We start from the raw sequence: 11,346 nt of genomic DNA, 5'->3' as shown, positions 1-11,346 counted from the left end.
GGCGCCTTTTCGTTTATTTTATCGTTACCAACTTAATTAGTGTTTAAAAAAAACTTCAATCAGTTTTCTTTCGTTGTCTCACAGCAATCCCCACTCATTTAAAGTGTCGAGTGACAAACAAACAACGGATTGCTGGTTAATTAGTTTGCACTGAAATCAATATACCTGTTTACTGCAGACTGTAAGCTAAGGAAATACTGTAATTGTGTTTACACTTACAATTGAGTTGTAAGATAAAACTAGATTAAACTGGAACAACCTTGTTGGAGCCAGATTGGATTTGCATAAGTTTCTTTCTATGCGTTCTGATTTTTTTGCATCTAACTGTATCATCCTTCGGGCTGACACCATACAAATTGAAAATGAAAATATTCAATGTTAACGTTTTTGTATTTTCTTATATACTTCTGACCTATGAAAGTTAATTATGGTATGTCTGCCTTTTTCCTAACTACGTTGGGGTCGGCATCTGAAAGGATAAGTATACAAAGCGACTGCTTTCCTAGCTCATTTTTCTGGCTTCTGGGTACCATTAATGACAACCAGCATGCCGCCAATGATGTTCAAGTAACAGGCGGAATCTACCAGTCTAACGTGCCTTCCGAATCATATAGAAACTCGTCATTATGATCAATTGACCCGTGCGACTCAGCCACAAACTCCTCTTTCCTATATCCTTGTAACCTTTTATTCTATCATCACTAAGTGCGGGAACATAAGATGTCGGAAGCCAAAGGTTGTATGATGCAACTGTGCCTCGCCAGTACAACTGACTACACAAATGTTCTAGGACTTATTACTAGAATCAAACTTATTTATATTGTTGACGTTCATAAGTGCTTGTATAGGCCTTAATGAAATAAATTATTTGACTTTGATTATGTTATTAATTGAGTTCTTTACGAGTCTGTTTTATAGTAAAAATCAAAATGTTTTTTTTTATGTTAAATAGTAAAATGTTTTTTAGCAAAATCATTTTTTTTAATTAGTAGGTAATAGTTTAACTTCGCCTCGTGTTGTATTTTAGGAAAGTATAACTATGTGTTATTTACATTTCCATAAAGGCAATTGCAGTTGGCACCTTCCAAAAAGTGCCTTAAGAACTCAACTCTACCTTTACTTGCCCAAACACAGAACATTTATCAACCAAAATCAGAAATTACCCTTCTCGTTTAGAACCCCAGTAACACAGTTATCCAAGAATACCGATGTGGTTTAACCCAAGTCTCGCCAGACAAATTATAGTCTAACCCATTTACAAAATCTTTTCAGATTAGTCAATAGGTGGCCTGATTCGGTAACCCGCTTCCATTCCATTTGCGGACTAGGTTATTATTTTACAAAGACCTCTAACTGAGAACCTTATTTGTTTAGTCGGTAATTTTCTATCAATCATTTGTATCTTGTACCACATAACACGTGTGTTTAGCGAAAAAATCTTATCCTAATTTTGAGAAAAAAAAAAATTAACATCAAAATTATAATCACAATTTAAAAAGCTAGAATACATGCCAACTTTTAATAAAGATTAATCTCTGCTGGTGTTTTTTCAATAAAATAACTGAGAGACCGTCACAAAAACATAGTAACTCTAAAAAAAATATTGTAACTACATCTAACAGTGTTGTGAAGAAGCGTACATCTGTAAGTTCGTCGATGAGGTGAAATTGTGTGAATGTCGTGAATGGAATCAGCATTACACGCAGAGTATGACCCGTCAACAGGTCATAAGCGGTAGCGGGGTGATGAGAAGCGAATTAATGAAAAAAAGGTAAAAAGTAAATCTATATGAAACTCTTCAAATACATCCTATGAAAAATGTACACACAGTGCACTGGCAAAATAAGTGTAATTAAAGTTTGCTTTAAGTGAACACTCATACTACGCTAGGCTATTTTGGACATAACTATTAATAGAAGTATCTAATACCAGAAGACACATAGATAGTTAAGTTGAGAAAAGATATTATGGGTTTTGGTCTCGGACTTGTTACGTATCATCAAAGGCAATGACGACTTTATATACTATATATTATTTACTATATACATATTAATTTTACCAGTACGCCACCCGCTACACCTCATAACTTGAAAAGAAAAATATATTCCTTGATGCGTAAGTTACGCAATGTATTCAAGATTCTAAGCCGAGTTTACGCAATTGGACAGCATAGTTGTGCCTATCATGAGTGCAAGATGAGTACCGACCACCGGCACGTCGGCATAGCTGATTAACTATGCCATCACATAATATAAACGTAAAAAACATGGGTTTATTCTGTAATCGGTAAAATTGAATTCAATAAAATAATTGATTAAAGAAAACATCATTAGCAAATTACTTGTGTATTATGTAAGATGACATCAGACAAGGAATTATGATTAGAGTACATTAACGCCTATTAAGATGGTTTATGATTTTGGGAAAGAACATAAGACGTATGGATAACAGGGTGCGGGAAGTAGGTCCGGGACGTGGGTAAAACCGCGAGGAGCAGCTAGTATTACACACATACAAATTCTGTGTGCAACAAATAGTTGCATTTCCTACAATTCGCGTCAATCATGGTAAGTGGCGTCAAGCCGCATTACGATTGCATCTTGTTTCTTACACATACCTACTGGTCACTATCTTTACTTGCAAATATTTCTGAAGAGCATTGCGTACATAATGTAACATTGCGTTTCGTCTACAGTCAGTAGTTGTTAATTTTCCATAAAAAACAAGTAGGCTAAAACCTATTTATTTCCAGGTACTTTCCTACGTATCTTCAGTTATTGTTCTGTTGCTGTTCAGTCCTGCCATTATTCATAAAAAAATAAGTAAAGCTACATTATGTATCAATTCATTTACCTAATCATACAACAATAGGCTGTTTAATCAAATCCTAGGTTTTGAAGGAGCTTCTCAAAAACCTATTCATGGACGACATTATCTCGCAAATTAAAATCTAGTCCTTTTGAGCGGCCACTTTTCATTCTATTATACTAAGGTAGTAATAATGGAAGGCATCTTTACTAAGGATTCTTACCTCCATGCAATTACTTTGCCATATTAAGTTGGTCCTCAAGAAAAGTGCATCTACCTGATCACTTGAATAGCTTCTCAGAACTTAGATCTTGGATCTAGTATGTTTGGATATCAAAGAAGGTGGAATTTAATTTGCGTATATTGGCAGGCTTCTTCTTTCTCGGCAGTCTGTAGTTTTATTAAGAAATTCTTTGTTCTAGTCAACGAAAAACAAAAACTATCTGAGTATAATGAGACGAGGGAGATTCCTTGCAGTTTGTCTGGGATATTTTAGTCGCATTCTGGGTGCCTTCAAATTACATGCAGCCGCACCGTTTTATTTTCACCTACGGAATAGAAAAGTAAATTGTAACTATTTGCTAACATTATAATGTTCCGAATTGACCCGAAATGGTTGGTTCGAAATGACCCGATTCCTCTAATAATTATTAATTCAATTTACTACTTTTATTTTTGTAAATGTGTAAATGTAAATGTTATTGTAAAATACTAGTTTGAAAGACAAATAAATAATCTTTTATTTTTTAAATTAGTATTTTAACATGAGACTCATTTATTGTTATCTATTTTTTTTAAACTATGAGTGATTACAAGAGTTAAAAGTGTTTGAAGATAATTTTTCTACGCAAATGATAACTGACCAAATCGACCAATTACCTTCGAGCTACAGCTTCTTGAAAATCACTATAAGTACTTACATCCTGGACTATGAAAAATAGCCTATTCCTGTTTCATCAGATTACAATCCGTCATTCAAACGTCAGACTAACAAATCAGGCACTACACTAGACTAATGCATTTCTGCCCATGGCAATATTGCATTCAGAATTTCAAATATTCTAGGCTTAATCCCAATGTGATTGATCTATTTTCAAAATAGTTTTAGATTTGTCTGTTCGAGATTATGAATTATAGCTATCAACTTCATTTATTAACCTAACTAGATAAGGTCTAATCGCCATTAACTCATAAACTACTGCACGGATTTCCACGCGCTTTTCCCCAATAGATGGTGTTAGTGATAAAAGCGTAAGTATGAGGTGCACAATTATTTATACCAAAGTCGCAGCCGGAGTAGGTCGATATAGTGTTTATTTTATAAAAAATTGGACTGCCGTATCGACTTCAGACCAAAATTCCTGTATGAGTAAAAAAAGAATAACAGAGCACCTCGAAGTCTTTCTTCCATTTCTGGGACCATCGTCAATTCAATCAAAGCTTTAAGTCGATTTAATTCATTATCGTTGTTCAGTACTTCGTACGTACATCCATTCATTTCTATACTGATTTATACTTTTGAAATTTTTCAGTGTCCTTGAGCTCTTACTCTATTAAAAGAAATAATTGCAAGCTACACTTTACAAAGAAGAAATGACAACTCACAAGCCAATAAAAGCGCATCATTAATTTCGTTTTAATATTGATCGTGCCTCAAGTGAAACAAACAGTAATTAACACCATTCCTCATATTTGCACGAACGAGGCAGTTTTTACTGTGAATAATGATCTTTTACTCTGACAGTGTATGAATTAACACTCAGAGTTATGTAATTGTTATGCATATTGTTAACCATTAATATCTGACCGCAGGCAATGTCGGGCGACATGACTAGTTTATGGTGCACTAACTTTCGCTCTTGCTTTGCTTGCTATCTTGGGAATGTTTTAATTAATAGTTCCAATTAAAGGTATTTGGAAATTCTATTGGTATGTACAATATAGATACCGCAGTATAATAATATATGAATTGTATGTATAAAGTTTGACGAAGTTATTCCACAAAATTTTGGTGTTAGATGGAGAGAAGAGCCTGCCATAGTGCTCTAGTGGTTAAAGACCTATGTCTGAAGTTCAAGTTAGAGGTGAGACGAGGTGTTTATTCGAAGAGATAAGACTTGAACTTGCGTTTTTAGAGTATTTTCATTTTGCAACAGACAGAATATCCGAATCACAAATTGTTAGAAAGACTTCAGCAGTCAGCGAATTCCAGTCCTTAGCCATACAGAAAAGTAACGAAGATTCAAATCATAGTGCGAATTGGTACTTATTCGCCCATAAGTAAATTCTTATATTTTTATGTAAGTAATCAAAATTGATGCCACACAAATAAGGCAAACCGAACACAAAGAAACAGAACACAAAACCAAATATACATAGTCAAACTGTACCGGTATGGCCTATGCCCTTATCTGCGACAATAAGAACCAACCATCTTGGCCATCTACAATGGGTTACGCAACCATTGCGAAAGGGCAGTGGGTTCGGAACTCGACCGAGACAATGCTTGAGATGAGCATAATTATGGGGCTTGTGTTACGTGTGAACTGTAAACTTATTGTTTTATAATAAATATGGACTTCTTTTTACGTAACAGTTTGGTTGGATGAGATTTAATGTGGATGTTAATTGGCAAGATCAGACGCCTGATCTCTCTAGAAGACGAAAGAATAGCGAGTTCATCCGTATGTTCTTGTGCACTATATAAAATATGACCTGCAAAGCTGGCCAATTCCCTTAGTGTGCAATCGCTATGGTTAGAAACTAGATCGATTGTAAAAAAAATGAATGCATTGTCTACACAAAACCTTTTACATCTCCTCAAGCAAACATTGACACAAGCAGACCTTGAACAATCCATCTCTGAATTTGAATTTCGTGTGCACGTTCCAGATATTTGATATAACGAATAGGTACGCAAAATCTACCAGCGTTTGTAGCAGAAAATCCAATTTGTATTCTGCCAATTTCTGGGAACTTTGATACCTGAAAATCATTGTGCATTCGGTGTTTCAGATTTTGATTGAACCAGAGAATGTCTTTGAAGGTTAGTTCTGTTAATTCTTTCAAAGTAGGAAAAGCGGCACTTTTTGCACACAATTTTACAAAAGACAGCCACCAAAAACGCCCGCTCTTCACTACTAATTTCATAATTGCAATTTGAAATATACCTACTAGAGGTAGTATTGTTCTTGCAGCTATTGTAGCACGTTCTTGTTTACTTGTGTACATATACATATATATAATATACGTATATTCAATCTGGGCTTCCATTAGGGCAGGCCATTCAGCTTAACGCCAAACTTCCAGTTACGGTCTCAAGGCCTACGTCAAGGTAATATTGCCTTGCAGGTACTATTCAATGGGAACCCCGTGCTATGGCTTTCAATACCATCTTGCCTTTTGTATGAGACGAGGCTGTTTCTGATACAAATAGCTGACAACGTATAGAGACAAAGAGAAAGCGCATTGTAGTTTAGGTGCTGTGATATTAATTAATCAAGATATTTAATGAGGATTAGATAAGATTAGAAGATAAGCAGCGCTTGGCCCTGACGGTATATAGATTGGTGACCATCTACCATCTATGTAGGTATAACAAGTTCCTATAGATTAGTTCAAAAATTTCCGCAAAGTAACAACTGATTCCATAATTTGTCTAAAATTTCAAACTCGCCAGACAGGGCTTTCATTGGTACATCTATTCGTGTCTACCCAATCATAAGTCCGAAAGTTATAAAACACCGGTACAAACAAGCTGCGTCTAGCTACTCCGTAAGCATGACAACCTCAATTGCGCAATGGTTACCATGTCGGACTGCTAAGCCTGGGTTCAATTCCCGGTTCGGTCAACATTTATGTGTGATGGTCATGCTTGTTGACCGTGGCCTGGGTGTTATAATATGTGTACCTATATGTAGCTATCTGTAATTTATCAGTTGTGTTAGCACCCAGAACACAAGTTAATTAATGACTTTCCTGACTTTTTTGGGGCTAACTGACCGTGTGTGAAAAGGTATCCCGACATTATTATTATTAAGGCGACCCTAAATTTGTTGGGAAAAGGTAGATAAACTATATTAAGTACTAGCTTTCCGCCCGCGGCTTCGCCCGCGTGGAATTCGGTTATATTGCGGTATAAATCACAACTATAAGAAAACTTCTCATTCCCACGGAAAAATCTAAGAAGCGCGATGTAACGCTGGATACGATTAGTTGTTAAACCAAAACTGAATGGTACACTATATTATACGTTTTCCCGTGGAGCAAAAACATGCAGATTTTGGGCACTGGATACCCGGGAACACGCTACATAGAGCTGACCATGCGAAAAACAATGTTTTTCTAAGTGTACTCCAGCAACCCTTAGAGTTTGGCCTTGTGCTTTATTAATGGTCATTGCAAATGAAACCCATATAGGAAATTGTAGTCTTTTAAATTGAAATGGGAGGTCTGTTGGAATAATCGGAATCCGAGGAATGAGTACACTTTCACCCTTTGCTGCGCCAGTTAAAATAGTGGCTGTAATAATGTTCCACCCAAGCTGAGTGACACGCAGCCTGGTACCATTACACAGTCTAGGGGCATCGAGATTACGCATGAGCATCACCGGAACACCTACTTTTAGTTTTGTTTCGTTTGCAATATATTACCTTGTTTTAAACGACACACAGCGCCATCTACAATCCATCCATCAAGCAAACAATATTTTTGTTTTCCCTCGGGAATATCTATTTTTTTCGGGATAAAAAGTACCCTATTATTTAATCCGGACTTCTAACTTTACGTCCGCAAAATTTCAAAGCAATCGATTCAGTAGTTACGGCGTGAAAGCGGAACAAACAAACAAACAAACAAACAAACTCACTTTCCGATTTATAATATTAGTAAGGATAGTTGACACATCGCAGTCATGCAAACCAGTTGGAGCACCTAGAGAGTATCTACTTAGACGAACATACTTACATCTTAAAAAATAAATGAAGTAAATCTTGATTCCAATGAAAGTTTTCAGTCGGTCTGCTACCGGCTAAATGCTTGACCTTTATCTATAATTTGCGTACTACCATTCATCATTATACTGATTTATGAGCCAATGAGCTAAACAAACTATCAGCTAACTAAAAGTCTGCAGTGTGTGGTAACTCTCAAAGGCTTTAGAATCGTAAGCCAGTAGGTAGTCGAGTCTAACCAAAATTCAAAATCAAATTTCAAAATGGACGTTCTGTTAATTTGCAATGTCTTCGTTGAGGCATAGCCAATCTCACATTTCTATAGAATTTCTGTTTGTAAAATGAATGCATAGCTCGGTTGCGGGAATTATTTTAGCGTAGGTACCATACCTGCCCATTGCCCATCGGCTTACCATCGAACAGGGGTTGCCTAAAAGCCTTTGATGTTTCCGAACTGACTGACAGACGCATTGGAAGGTATTGATAATCTGTCTCAGGCCATTCGAATGTTTGTGTTATGCTGGTTTCAATGCAAAAGGTTGAACAAAGCTTCTATTGGCTCTTGGATATGCCACATATGCGTCTATGTGGTCGGTAGGTATAAAGTAAAAATACAATAGGAACTAAATAAAGGAAACTGCGGAGCTGTAAGGTGTAGCCGACTCACACTTGGCCGGTTTTTCAATTGTTTGTTCTACTTAACTGTAATGGATGATTGACAGTACAACACAATAAGATTTGAAAGGGCTCTCAACCCTTTGATAACAAATGCATTACCCGTGAGATCACAATGTACTAACAATGCCATGTAACTGAAACCTGAAGAGGTTTTCAAAGAATCCATTAATGCAGGACATGGACAAAGTCATAGGGTTAATAGGGAGAATCTGTGTGTAAACAAGCACTCAACTACCACGTCCTTCTAAGATCGCTACTTATTGTCTATTAGAAATAGGTAGTTACTTTTTAAGCAAAATAATGTACGTTCCTATTATAATAGGATTAAACATCTTTTATTTTCAATCAAATACAATGTAATAAATAGCAATAATAATTATAATAAATTGTAATTAAAAATTACATAATAAACTGTGTACCTATAAAGACTAGCTACAGTTTATTATGTCATTAGAGTATCACTATTAGCAACCCAGGAGCATTGCATTGCTTAGGCAAACAGCATTTATAAGTTACCAAAATACACAGCTATTATTACTTTTGTAAGAACAACACAAACAAAAATTATTTAAGTGCGCAAAACTACGGACAATAGGTTTCAGATTCCTCGTTTGTAAATTTAAAATACCATCGCATTTTGAAGTCCACCTAATATTCTGACTCGCCAAATAATATTCCATATCAAGATAACGCCTAGTAATTTAAATAGCAAAGTGAATTCATACTGAATTACATGGCATAGGGCTCCATTTCCGATTTCAGAGTCGTTAACGTAAAAAAATATTTTTCTCTTTAAACATTTTTCAACGATCGTTATGTTTTGATACTCTGATTGAGTGATTTTCCGTGAAAGTGCCGATTAAAGCTGTTCATAATAGGCAGTTATTTTCTCTATTATACAGCATGTACTCTCAGCATATCTATCTTAGTTGCCGATGAAGTTAGTGTAAACTACTGACATCACTGTCATCATCAATCGTAATATGTCCGAATAATTATCTCAATCATATGAGGTGTCTAGTCCACAGTGCAGTTGAGTAGAACATAGTGAGTGTTCGCAACACATTATCTAGTACCTAGGTATTATAGTGATGGTGTAAATCGGTCTTAATACACCTCGGGCGGATTAGGATACAGGCGGATCGACACCGCCGCCATCACAATTTAATTATTTAACGATGTTACAGAGTAGGTTACAAATGGAGAGCTGCCTGCATAAGTGCAGTCAGTAAGTAGCTCGTCTTACCCGTTACACTGTTAAGGTAGAACCGCCTCAAAATTAGCACGCTCTAAGTTGACAAGTCTATTAGATATTTAATGTATAAATCATATTATTAGTAACGTGATTAAGTAATGTTTAAAAAAACGTAAAGTTTATTGAAATAACTGAGATCGACATAAACAAACAATTTAGAAAATGAGTAGTGTTGACGTATTCAATGCACTTTGATTTCTAAAGAAAGAAATCCTAGTAGATCCTAAATAGTTATTAAAGAAAGTTATTAAAGAGCAATTTAACGGAAAGGCAAGCACCAATTAAACGCAGACCATCATTCCACACACATAATCTCCATTTGAACTGTAGCAGGAAATCAACACATATTAGAGCTCCATTTACTAATGAATCTGTGCGGCCAATCGTTCGCAAAGGTTTCGGCTAATAGGCACAAATTCTGTCGGCGCGGCTTGTCGCGAGCCCAGTCAGCCGTCGCCGGCACTTCGTTATACAAACATGATTGCAACTGTCGATGCAACCAAGAATATTCAAATGTCAACTTTCAATAATCTTGCAACTGATATATCCTTTCAAGATTTTTCGGTACTATGGAGGCAGAAATAACTCTGCTCATTTTATATTAAAGGGGACGTAAAGGGTGTGTAACTTGACAAAGGACAGGCTTTATTCTAGTCTGGTAAATTAGTTTCTAAATACTCTATTATATTAAACTAAAACGCTAAATTAATTTTGTGAAACTCTATACAAAAAGGAAAATTAATTACAACATCCGCTCGTTAAATAACACCGTTGGAAATACACCTAACATATCCAGGCTTTCATCCAAAAACGTAATTACAATTTCGAAACAAAATAACAAATTCAAACTTCAAAGGCTCTTTCCATAACGAATTTTAAGCAACATCGATTTGCAAATCTGCTAGTGCACAAAATAAATCAGCCTGTGTAACATAGGCGGCCATTTTGTCCGGGAGTTCCGGGATCTGAGCTCAAGTTGTTAACCCGGTGCATCGGACCCGGGCAACATCGCCCGCCACCCCCTCACAATACGAATAAATCGTAAAAAGGTTGAACATTTTGATACACCCGCTTGTAATATGATCGCACAAAATCGCTGCATTCGACATGGGTTTTCATAGAATTTATTTTATTTTTTGGAACTAGACAATGTAGAACCTTTCAGAGGATTATGCGCATGTTACCAGTCCCGTGAAAAGGTTTTAGTTGCGTTCAGGCAGAAAACTATATTAGTAACAGTCTCATGCAAAAAAACTACGTGGAAAAGCTCTGTAACTATTTCAGGATTTTAAACTTTATTCAGACCTGATTTATATCCTCTACTTTGTTTATGTCCAACAAAAAAGCAGGAAAACTTTGAAAAAGTTTTCTTTCATTTTCGAGCCTTGTTACAGCAAAACTTTAAATAATTTTGAAAATCTCACAAAAAAACTCTCTTAGAATTATTAGAGTAAAACTTCACAAAAACATTTCTATTATCCAGGACTGGATCTAAAACCGCTTCCATCGCTCCCTCCTCTTGTTAAAAGTTTGCATGCTCTTAGCACACCATACACCTATGTGCTGAACTTAGTTCCGTAGTTACAACCACTATTCCCTGCATTTCGGACGAACATTTTTCGAACAGCGCATTCAGAATTCACTAGAGAAAGA

This window comes from Helicoverpa zea, chromosome 31 (genome assembly GCF_022581195.2).
Source record: "Helicoverpa zea isolate HzStark_Cry1AcR chromosome 31, ilHelZeax1.1, whole genome shotgun sequence".
Lineage (NCBI taxonomy): Eukaryota > Metazoa > Arthropoda > Insecta > Lepidoptera > Noctuidae > Helicoverpa > Helicoverpa zea.
The sequence above is the reverse complement of the archived record's forward strand: the minus strand, read 5'-3'. Positions refer to the sequence as shown.